General features: G+C 47.0%; 1 protein-coding gene across 1 annotated transcript in view; it reads right to left on the bottom strand.

The window, feature by feature from the left end:
* The window catches only part of kcnq1.2 (potassium voltage-gated channel, KQT-like subfamily, member 1.2), a 167768-nt gene that overhangs the window by 53980 nt on the left and 101288 nt on the right, over window positions 1–12500 (bottom strand).

The following is a 12500-nucleotide window of genomic DNA, read 5'->3' as shown; positions in this document are numbered from 1 at the left end:
TGAGTGTCGCTGGGGAGATGAGTATATCGCGCGGGGAGATGAGGTATGCGCGGGGGAGATGAGTATATCGTGGGGAGATAGTATATCGCGTGGGGAGGGGAGATGAGGGAGATCGGGGGAGACGCGGGGGGGATGTATATATTAGGGGAGATGAGAGTATATATCGGGGGAGATGAGTGTATGCGTGGGGAGATGAGTGTATGCGTGTATGCGTGGGGAGATGAGTGTATGCGTGGGGAGATGAGTGTATGCGTGGGGAGATGCGTGGGGAGATGAGTGGGGAGATGAGTGTATGCGTGGGGAGATGCGTGTATGCGTGGGGAGATGAGGGATATGGGGAGATGGGGAGATGAGTGTATCGGGGGAGATGAGTATATCGGCGGGGGGAGATGAGTGTGTATCGCGGGGAGATGAGGGGCGCGGGGGAGATGAGTGTATGCGTGGGGAGATGAGTGTATGCGTGGGGAGATGCGTGGGGAGATGAGTGAGGCGGGCGCGTGGGGAGATGAGTATCGCATTAGGGGAGATGAGTGTATCGTGGGTGCGGGGGAGATGAGTGTATGCGTGGGGAGATGAGTGTATGCGTGGGGAGATGAGTATATGCGTGGGGAGATGAGTGTATGCGTGGGTGCGTGGGGAGATGAGTGTATGCGTGGGGAGATGAGTGTATGCGTGGGGAGATGAGTGTATGCGTGGGGAGATGGGGAGATGAGTATATGCGTGGGGAGATGAGTGTATGCGTGGGGAGATGAGTGTATGCGTGGGGAGATGAGTGTATGCGTGGGGAGATGAGTGTATGCGTGGGGAGATGAGTGTATGCGTGGGGAGATGAGGGATGTGGGCGATTAGGGGAGATGAGATGATATCACGTGGGGAGATGAGTGTATGCGTGGGGAGATGAGTGTATGCGTGGAACACTAGATGGGAAAGCACCTAAGTTAGCTTTTTTCTCAGTGGTCTCTTTCCTTCATTTTTGCATTTACCATAGACAGGACATACTGTTTGCTTTGTTTACCATGCCATTATATTCAAGACCTCTTCATTTGAAAAATAATTAGTAGAATGCAGTCAAATGGAGGAAATAGTTTTTTTATAATACCGAATACTGATATGATCAACAGGACAAAAAATGTAACTTAAAAAAAAAAACTACCTACACAACATGAGAAAATGTGAGTGAAGAGGAGAAATTTACATCCTGGTCCAGTAGCTTTCATAGGATATGTAACACACTTTGGACAATGTGATCATTGGAGACAGAAGGATAATCAAAGATTGTTCTAAGATTTGTGTAGCCTGGTTTCACCACACTCACTCACTTTGTGAAGAGAGTCTGGGTACTCTCCATTGGGAAATGTTTCCAACCCTAGCATTGTCATGGTAGCATCGTCATGGTAGCATCGTCATGGTAGCATCGTCATGGGCTTAGTCTTAATCAATGGTCCAGCCTAACCAATCATATTCACCATTCACAATGTTACCTCCTACTTCACATATCCTTTACAAACTGATAATAAACAGAATCGGAACTGCAAAGGAAACAATGTATTTACATTTGGCGTACAGATGTACACATTCTTTTGACTGTAATTTTTTTATGTTTGCAGGTGTCGCTCCTACCGTCATAGGCACTTTCAATTTCGAAACAAACATCCTTCCCTCTCAGTGCTGATGAGAATTGCATCATCCAGCCAATCACCGACAAGATGCAAAAATAGTTTCAATTGCACGGGAGGGAGGGGGAGGGAGTAGCAAGCTAGCCCTCTGTTTTGTTTGAACGTCAACAGAAGTGAAATTAACCAACATCGCTTAGAGCACCTTTAAGGGAAACGGAAACGCATTGAGAGGAGCCTAGTATCTCAGTAAGATGAAAATGAGAGGAGATACTAAGCGGGCGAGGGAAGATTTGTGTCCTTGCTTGATTTGATATTATGTGGCTGTCTACATAATTATAATTAAAGACTTCTAAAAGCCTTAAAAACAACATTTTCTAAAGTAAACATTTCAGTCATGTCAGTTAGTTCTCTTTGGACCTTTGTTGGCTGGGTTGGGCCCCAGGGCAACCCATTTGGCGCCCCTATTTGCGGTTGTTGGTCATTATTTAAACGCCTGGTTGGATCATCTCCAACGCTATTACAGTAAATCCAGGAGCCATTTTGTTTCTTTGTGTCTCCCTTTTTGTACTCGCTTCTCCACACAGACTATGTGTGTGAGTAAGTTAGATATCTGACTATGTGTGTGAGTAAGTTAGATATCTGACTATGTGTGTGAGTAAGTTAGATATCTGACTATGTGTGTGAGTAAGTTAGATATCTGACTATGTGTGTGAGTAAGTTAGATATCTGACTATGTGTGTGAGTAAGTTAGATATCTGACTATGTGTGTGAGTAAGTTAGATATCTGACTATGTGTGTGAGTAAGTTAGATATCTGACTAATGTGAGTAAGTTAGATATCTGACTATGTGTGTGAGATAATATCTGACTGTAGTTAAAGGATATCTGACTATGTGTGTGAGTAAGTTAGATATCTGACTATGTGTGTGAGTAAGTTAGATATCTGACTATGTGTGTGAGTAAGTTAGATATCCGACTATGTGTGAGTAATGAGACTAAGTTAGATATCTGACTTAGATATCTGACTGTGAGTAAGTTAGATATCTGACTATGTGTGTGAGTAAGTTAGATATAGATATCTGACTATGTGTGTGAGTAAGTTAGATATATCTGACTATGTGTGTGAGTAAGTTAGATATCTGATCTGACTATGTGTGTGTAGATATCCGGAGTAAGTTAGATATCTGACTATGTGTGTGAGTAAGTTAGATATCTGACTATGTGTGTGAGAGTAAGTTAGATATCTGACTATGTGTGTGAGTAAGTTAGATATCTGACTATGTGTGTGAGTAAGTTAGATATCTGACTATGTGTGTGAGTAAGTTAGATATCTGACTATGTGTGTGAGTAAGTTAGATATCTGACTATTAGATATGACTATGTGAGTAAGTATATCTGACTTGTGTGTGAGTAAGTTAGATATCTGACTATGTGTGTGTGAGTAAAGTTAGATATCTGACTATGTGTGAGTAAGTTAGATAAGTTAGATATCTGACTATGTGTGTAAGTTAGATATCTGACTATGTGTGACTAGATATCTGACTATGTGTGTAAGTTAGATATCTGACTATGTGTGTGAGTAAGATATCTGACTATGTGTGTGATTAGATATCTGACTATGTGTGTGAGTAAGTTAGATATCTGACTATGTGTGTGAGTAAGTTAGATATCTGACTATGTGTGTGAGTAATCTGACTATGTTAGATATATCTGACTATGTCAATGTGAGTAAGTTAGATATCTGACTATGTGTGTGAGTAAGTTAGATATCTGACTATGTGTGTGTGAGTATCTGACTATGTGTGTGAGATTAGATATCTGACTATGTGTGAGTAAGTTAGATATCTGACTATGTGTGTGAGTAAGTTAGATATCTGACTATGTGTGTGAGTAAGTTAGATATCTGACTATGTGTGTGAGTAAGTTAGATATCTGACTATGTGTGTGAGTAAGTTAGATATCTGACTATGTGTGTGAGTAAGTTAGATATCTGTCACGATTTTTTAGTGGATATGGGAAACATAAGGCTCCTGCTAGGTATAGATATGCTGTCACTTAATGTATAGCTCCGCCCTGGAAAACAAAATACTTATTCCCATACTGAAATCAGGGAAACATTACTACTCCTCTTGAAACTACCAGACTTGAACCATTTTGTGAGTGACAGGAGAGCTTGTGGTGTTGATGAAAGAGTGGATTTAATGGTCCAGTTTTTAATGGTAACATCTGACTGATGGTTTTCATCTCATATGTGAGGATGTGACTGTCTTCACCTGTAACATAATTTAATAATTATACGATAATAAATATAAAAACGAAATACAATCTCGAAAGACACCTTGAAAACATGGATTTGGGTGTGGGGCAGTAACTCGAAAGACAGCCAGGCCATTCTGATGTAATGAAGTATTTCCCTATAGTGGCCAGAATTAAATTTAAATCTCTCACTTTGGCCTATAGGACACTTACTGGATCTGATCCCTGCTATCTTAATTCAATGATCAACCACCCACAGAGGTCTTCTGAAGAACGTCTACAACCAGCCATTAACGCAGGTATATCCCATCCAGGGTGTATCTGTGTGCACATGTTCTTTTAAATTTTCCAAGTAAAAATGTAAAGACTTTTAAGACCTTTTTAAGACATCTAAAAAAAAAAATAACTATACCACGGCAAAAAGATACATAAGACAACTTAAAACTGTTTTATTAAATAGTTTTTTGTGAAACGATGCTGCGTCCGAGCAAAGATTCTAGATGCCCAGCGCAACTCCAAAAATGACAAATGAGCGTCCAGCTTAAGGCTGCACCGGACGCCGGACAGGGCTTTTAAAATCCATATGTCCGGCCTAAATTCGAACGTATGGCCACCCTATCGCTAACCGGCTTACCAACTCCTTCTCCCGCTCATTCTACCGGCCACGAGGGCTGCCTGTGTAGGTCTCAGGCCTCTACACCACTCGAAAAACGATATTACCGCCACACCTTTAACCACACCCGTGAAAAACATCTTCACTCTGCAACCACTACACTTCCTCCCGTAGCCTTATAGTCAATAACATTGCTTTTTAAATACACGAAACCGGATGGAAACATTTTACTCGCTCTCTTGCACTCGCTCACTCGCTGACGGTCCCATACGCAAATTTAATACCTCCCTTTCGAAAATTCAAGACATCCCAGACAATTTAAGACTTTTTTAGGCCTTAAAAACCAAAAGTTGTATCTAAGACTTTTTAAGGATCCACGGGAACCCTGCCCATATCATTGCACTGGAAATAAATTGAATAGTGTTGGCTGAGTAGTGTAAGCTAAGTATTTTGCTTTTTTCGTGTGTGTGTGTGTGTGTATGTGGGACAGTAATAAACCTTGGGTTCATCTGGAGTCCAGTTGCAGGGGCTAGTGGGGGAGGAGACCTGGTCATCCCCACTGAGTTAATTCTGCAGACGGCATCACAGCACAACGTATGGCCCTCCCATAGACCAGAGTGCCCTCCCCCTTCCCACAGGTTGATTCATCACATGTATCTTTAGTCACCTTCTCCTCACCAAACACCTCAGCTTCCCACACTTGCTTCCCATCCAACACCTCTCATGCAGTTCAGCACACAGTAACACTCAGCTTTCAAACCCGCTGCCAGACGGTCACCTCTCCCCTAATGCCTCCTTAGCTGACAGTTCAAAGAGGATATGAGATGAATTCATATTGACTCTTTTTTTCATCTCAGTGGGCCTGAAGAAGGGACCTGACACAACTGCGTTGTTCCGCATAGGTCCAGGGGAACATGTGACCCCTCACAGGCGCACCGGCCAGGACATCAAAGCGATGGGTAAAGCTCCGGCAGGCCGCTACGAGCATCATGTCTCCAGAGATGGCAGATTAGCGGGGAAGGAACGACGCCACCGGATTCCTGAACAATCGACAACATTCCAGGCACGCATTCTTCAGCTGGCAATCTGGACGTGAGGACGCACATCATAAAAAAAAAAAAAAAAAAAAAAGGCCTCGTCGATGATGACGGTCAGGGCCCAGAGAACAAACAAGTACAGACGAAAGAGGGGAAAAACTCAACATGAAAAATGGAGCAGTTAAAAAAAAAAAAAACGGGAAGAGAGGGAGAGGACAAGGTGGAGGTACAGTTGGGTGCGGGAGTGGGGTGGGGGGTTTCCTCTTGATAACAGTGAAACAAAACCACTGTGTCACAATGGCTGGCTAGACATGGAGAAAACCTTGCCAGCCATATGAGCATCCTATTCACCTCTTTGCCTGAGACACACTGCAGGAAAGAGAGAGAGAGAGAGAGAGAGAGAGAGAGAGAAACAGGAGAGAGAGAGATCATAGTCATAGGGTGTGCGCTTGACGGAAAATAAATCACTCTGCTTTGACCAGAGCTCTTTGTAGTGCACACACAGACGGGGGTTATGGGGGTGTATGGAGGGGGCTTGTTTTGACTGCTGCTGTAACTGGGTGTGTGAGAGGGCCAAGCAGGGTCCTTTTGTGAAGTCAACAAGCCGCTCTGAGGTCTTAATTAGAGGACTGGGGTTAACAAAAGGCCCGAGTAGACAATACATTGCTAGAGCGCCGTAAAACACTGACATCAAAGTGGCCTGGAAACATGTTTCCCTCTTCCATTCCGCTTCCTCTCTCCTCGCGCCCCTCTCCCTCCAAGATCTTCAAAACACACCAGGAAATGCATGTGAACAATTCCCAAACAAGCTAGGGTCTTTTCTTTTCTCTCTCTCCATCTCTGTTGTGTAAAGAGGATGTGTCTGAGATTAGACATGATTGGGAGAGAAAACACATGCCCCGAAAACACGAACCACATGCGCCCCGATCCAGGCCTGCCGGTCCTCGGCGGCTCCACAAATGTGAGCACATGTTCGCTGAGTAACCATGAAAGGGGAGTAACATGTTTGACACGGGCTGCGCTGGACGGGCGCAGATGGCACACGCCACAGCATTTGGCAGACAGGGACCTTGTAGCGCTGCACCCATCCCATAGCCTCCCTTCATCTCTCTCTCTCTCTCTCTCTCTGTCTCTTGAGTGACTCTGATTAGTGTCAGGCCCCTGCAGCTGAACTGCAAGTCCTTTTTCTTTCGCTGGTGTCAAACCCGGCATTGTTGGGGACCGTCCCCACTCTACACTTAAGACAGAGAGCTGTCGCCCCAGTGAAACAGCACTGGCATGCACTGTCAGATGACTTCAATGAGAAGGCCGTATGTCCAAGTAAATGTACGCCTGTAGAAGGGCGCGGCCTAGCACTCCTCACCAGTTCAGCTGTTGCGGCTACTTGTGTGGATGTTTCTTTTGAGACCTTTCAAAGGGCTGAGTCCTTTTTTCATAATCATACAAAGACTTGACCCAATGTCATCTTGCAATCTTTCTCTCTCTCTTTCTCTATCATTCTTTCTCTGTCTCAGCATTTTCTTCTTTTCCGCAGTTTTCCTGTTTGATTTGATTAGAAGCCAGAGCCATTCTGGTCTGTTATGAAGCATTCAAAATTCATTAAAAAATAAATACAAAATATCTGTGGCAATAACCATTCATAATCAATAAGCATCTATGGCAAAAATAGGTTTAAAAGATCAAGATAATAGCGTCACTCGAGGGTGGTTGGTTGTTTACAGAGTATCAATTCTTACTTCCTCTACACACAGGAACCACAATCTCATCTCGGTAAGGTTAGCAGTGCAGGCTTCTCAGTTTGAGACTAGCCCACAGCCACAGTCCCAGCGGCATGTCTCCAGGGAGTTTTCCCCCGACCTCAAACCCAGAGCTGCCATCTGAATGACCAAATATGACCAGAGGGGGAGAAGCACACAAACCTTCAATTTTCTTGCCACTCCGCTGGTACCCACTCAGCGCAGTTCCCCCTTTGGCTGCTCCAAAGTGTTCCGCAGACCCCCAACAGTGCTCCAAAAGCATACTGTGGTAACTGGAGCTTGTTTGCACATTTCGGTAATTGAATTTCATGAGTAATGCGGTTTAAATTTGACTCAGAGCCCCCACCCCTACTCTTTTTTTCACATGTACTTGATGGATAGATGACAAATAAAAAAATGAGATGTGAAAAAAAAAGAACAGTATTGATTTCTGACGGGACTATCACGGGGCCAAGTGCAGATAAACCGACAAAGGTTGTAATTTTTTCGGTGCTGCAGTATCGGGTTGCGGCAGGCGGCTAATGGGAAAGTTTCAGAGCAGTGAGTGCTGCAGCTCTCCCTCTGTTTGTTTAACAATCCAGAAAGTCCCATTCCTACAGTAGCTTTTACCAACATTACCTCACCTACAAGTAAACACTGGGCAAACACCACACTCTCTCAGTGTCTCAAAGCGCCCGTGGACCGAAGCACTACCATCACGGGGTGTGCAAAAAACAATCCCTCTCAGCGGCTAGATGGATTGGAAACAGTTCCTGAGCACCACCGTCACTCTGAGGCGATGTAGCTTTAACTGTGGTGGGGGACCCGCAACTCAAACCCCACCTGAATGGATGCCAGGTGACCGGGTAAACCCTGATCCTGCTTTTGTAGATTCTGCTGAGCACTTATCCTTTAAGCATAAATATAGCGCAGTTTCAATTAGCCCAAAGCTCATTCCCATGAAAGACGGGTCATAAAGCAAATGGTGAGGGCTGTAGGTCTATTGCTAGCATATGCGCACACACACATACTGTACAAAGACAAAAAAGACACAAACACCCAGTCAGTCGTCAGTGCAACACATACTCTCTCACACACACAACACACATACTCACACACACACACACACAAACACAAATGTTGGGAGGGCAGGCACGCTCGGGTCCCTGAAGAGCCCAGAAATGTGATGACTCTGGCAGTGTGGTTGTGATTAACACATGGGGAATGTCCACTCTCATTGGCTGGCTGCTGCCTTTGTGCGGCATGGTGGTGCGTGGCAGCGTGGCCAGGGGACAGGCAGGGAGGCACGGAGGGGCCTTGATCACACAGCATCTCAAGCTGCCAGCGGCTAATTTTAAACGAGCAGCCACGCAGATCAAAGGGCCACGCAAAGTGGCCAGTGAGCGCTGAGACAAAAGCAGGGGACGGGGGTTTCATGTACCGTGCCATACCACCAGTGAGAGAGAGAGAGAGAGAGGGAGAGGGAGAGAGAGAGAGAGAGAGGGAGAGAGAAAGGGGGAGAGAGGGAGAGAGGGAGGAGAGAGGGAGGAGAGAGAGAGAGAGGGAGAGAGAGAGAGAGAGAGGGAGAGGGAGAGAGAGGGAGAGAGAGAGAGAGAGGGAGAGAGAAAGGGGGAGAGAGGGAGAGCGGGGAGGAGAGAGAGAGAGAGAGAGAAGGAGAGAGAGAGAGAGAGAGAGAGAAAAGGGGAGAGAGGGAGGAGGAGGGAGAGAGAGAAGGAGAGAGAGAGAGAGAGGGGAGAGAGAGAAGGAGAGAGAGAGAGAGAGAGGGAGAGAGAAAGGGGGAGAGAGGGAGAGCGGGGAGGAGAGAGGGAGAGAGAGGGAGGAAAGGGGGAGTGAGGGAGAGAGAGAGGGGAAAAAAGAAAAGGAAACATCAACACAGCTGCACTTGTTTGTGTCTCATCTTCAAGCCTGTTGGACAGCAAAAGAAAGAGAATGACTGAAGGGTTTTGATGAAATCATTTCTCTCTTTCTCTTTCTGCCCACAAGACGCTTTGTTGATTTAATTCATGCCATTCCACTGATGGCAAATAATGACACACTAGAGGGAAACAGAAACTGTCAGCTAATAATAGTTTCACTCAGAGTAACAACCCACTGCCTATAAAGGAATGTATATTTTAAATTTGCATTTCTCTCTCAATTATTTTTTTTTTCCAAGACAGTTTTCATGACGAGTGATCAATCTGTCATCAGTCATCTGTGACTGTGCCATAGCTTCCATTGTCAAACACCAAAGGACAAAACACAACATTGAAAGAGAAACATACACCAGCCACATCCATTCACAATTTGTGGCTTTCCTCATAACAGCGGAGACACATCGCAACAAAAGAGGGCTGCTTCCTCCATACGAATGAGAGGCGTTTTTCGGTGGGACCCACCCAGGTTTAATGATGGTGCACTTAATACCATGCTATTAGTGGGGCCAGAAGTGAGCCAGACGCTGTGGGCTTTTCGGGGTGGGGTGTGTGCGCGTGTGGATGGGGGCCGGGCTGCGAGAAGAATGGCCTGGAGATGCTGGCACCAAGCGGAAGCTTTGGAAGCATGCAAGAGTGGAGGAGTGAGGGCCAGCTCTAACCCATTAGGAGTGAGGGCCAGCCTACAGGGGGAGAGGGGGAGTGAGGGCCAGCCTACAGGGGGAGAGGGGGAATGGTGGAGGGGGCTGGCTTAGCCTGGTGACAGATCTTGGACCGGGCTGTGAGGAGTGGACCAGGCGAGGTGGAGGGGCTTTGAAGGGAGTGAGGGAGAAAGGAAGGGGGGATGAGGACCTGCACTGAGCTCCAGGGCTTTTAATGATGAGGGGTGTGCTCCGTGCCAGAGCCTCCCTATGCAGCTTTGGGGAGGAGGGCTGGGACCGGTTGAGGTTAGGGTTGGAGGGAGGGTGGGGGTGGGGTTGGCCTGGGGTTGGCTGCTCCTGCCTCTGCTCCACATCTCCGAGGCTGACACTCCTGGCAATGGGGAGAGGAAACCTGTTTCAGCTCCCATCGTCATGGCGACTCGTTACCGACTGCGGCGGCACACCGGAGACGTCCGTTGGTTTTAGCGCTGACCGAGAGCACAGCACAGTCACCTCCGCCACAGGATCAAGGCCTCAGCGCCGCCACGGCCAAGAAAGGAAGTGCTCAGCATGTCCAAAGCCCATGCCACGCTCCTGTGTGAAATCTCTTGACCAGATGCTGGGCCCGGCTGTGTCCCTTGACAGGCAGGGCAGGACAGTGGCCAGCGCACAGAAATAGCAGCAAGGACAAATAGGGGACGGGAGATCCAGCAGGGACGCCCACTGCGCTGCCCGCGGAGAGAGCCTGCTGACACCTTGGGCGTCAGCCGCCTCAGGGGCCTGAGGGAAGGCCAGATTCACACACACACACGCACACACACACACACACACGGCGAGAGCCTGCTGACACCTCGGGCGTCAGCCGCCTCAGGGGCCTGAGGGAAGCCCAGATTCTTGTGAGAGGATTTTAACAGCTGATGAAAGAGAGGCATACAATTGATGTTTGAGTTTAAGTATGCAAGTGCGTGTACGTTTATGTGTGTGTGTGTGTGTGTGTGTGTGTTGTGTGTTGTGTGTGTGTGTGTGTGTGTGTTAGTGTGTAGTCAAAGTCAAAAGTCAAAGTCAAAGTCAGCTTTATTGTCAATTTCTTTACATGTTCCAGACATACAAAGAGATCAAATTACGCTTTCACTATCCCACGGGTGAAGACAAGACATATTTTACCAATTTTAAGTCCACAGACAAACATAACATTCAAGTAAACAAAAAGTAAGTAAATAAGTAAATAAGAGGGCACATATAATAATGAAAAATAAGAGCAGCAAAATTTTTGTTGAAATTGTGCATAGACAGTCAATAAAAAAAAGTCAGGCCAATAAGAGGCTTGGGTAGTTCTGTTTGAAAATAAAGGCCATAGTAAGAGGAGCAGCAGAAGTTTGTGTTTTCAGGACAACAACACCAAGTTGTAAAGTGTACAAGTGCAAGTGTTCAAGTGTGCAAGTGGAGGCAGGCAGGCCATTGTGGGTCCAATGTCCAGGATGTTATGTAGCTGAGGGTGGAGGGGGGAGAGGAGGGAGAGAGTTCAGCATCCTTACAGCTTGGTGTGTGTTGGTGAGTCTGGTAGTGCAGGGAGCTGTTCTGTACCTCTTCCCAGAGGGCAGTAGATCAAACAGATTGTGAGCGGGGTGACTTGCATCACTCACAATTTTGGTCTTTATGGTGGGTGAGGTGGTGGTAAATGTCCTTCAGGGAGGGGAGTGAAGCACCAATGATCCTTCCAGCTGTGTTCACTATGCGCTGCAGGGCTTTCCTGTTATTCAGTGCAGCTTCCTCCCCACACAGCGATACAGCTGGAGAGGATGCTCTCAATGGTGCCTGGTAGAATGTGGTCATGATGGCTGGTGGAGCACTTGCTCAGCCTGAGTTTCCGCAGGAAGCATACAGGCGGCTGAGCTCTCTTCGCCAGTGATGCAGTGTTGGTGGTCCAGGAGGGGTTCACTGATGTGCACCCCAGGAATTTGGTGCTGCTCGGCTTCTCCACAGCACCGCCGATGGTCAGTGGCAGGTGTTGGGTGTGACCTCTCCGGAAGTCAACAACAATCTCTTTGGTCTTGCTGACGCTCAGCAGGAGGTTGTTGTCCCTGCACCACGCGGGTCAGATGGTTGACCTCCAACCTGTATTGAGTCCTCGCCGCTTGGTGATGAGACCCACCAGAGTTGGTCGCCAGCAAATTTCACTATGTGATTGTTGCTGTAGGTTGCAGTGCAGTCATCGTCCAGCAGGGTGAAGAGCAGCGGACTGAGCACGAGCCTTGGGGCCCCTGTGCTCAGTGTGATGCTGCTTGAGGTATTGTTGCCAACATCGCACGTGCTACTTTGGGGCCCTGACAGAGGAAGTCCAGTAGCCAGTTGCAGAGGTAGGTACTGAGTCCCAGTTTGTCGAGTTTGCAGATGAGTTGTTGTGGTATTATGGTGTTGAATGCAGAACTGAAGTCTATAAACAGCAATCTCACATATGAGTCTCTTTTTCCAGGTGGGTGAGGGCTGGGTGGAGGGCAGAGCAGATTGCATCCTCTGTAGACCGCTTGGCTCGGTATGCAAACTGGAAGGGGTCCAGGGTGGGGGAGAATGGCTTTGATATGTGACATGACAAGCCGCCAAAAGCAATCTTCATGATGATGGGGTCAGTGCCACAGGGCGTAGCCATTGAAGCAGGATGGAGCAGTTT

The sequence above is a fragment of the Alosa alosa genome, chromosome 11 (assembly GCF_017589495.1).
Source record: "Alosa alosa isolate M-15738 ecotype Scorff River chromosome 11, AALO_Geno_1.1, whole genome shotgun sequence".
Classification (NCBI taxonomy): Eukaryota; Metazoa; Chordata; class Actinopteri; order Clupeiformes; family Clupeidae; genus Alosa; species Alosa alosa.
This window is presented reverse-complemented; position numbering and strand designations above follow the sequence as displayed.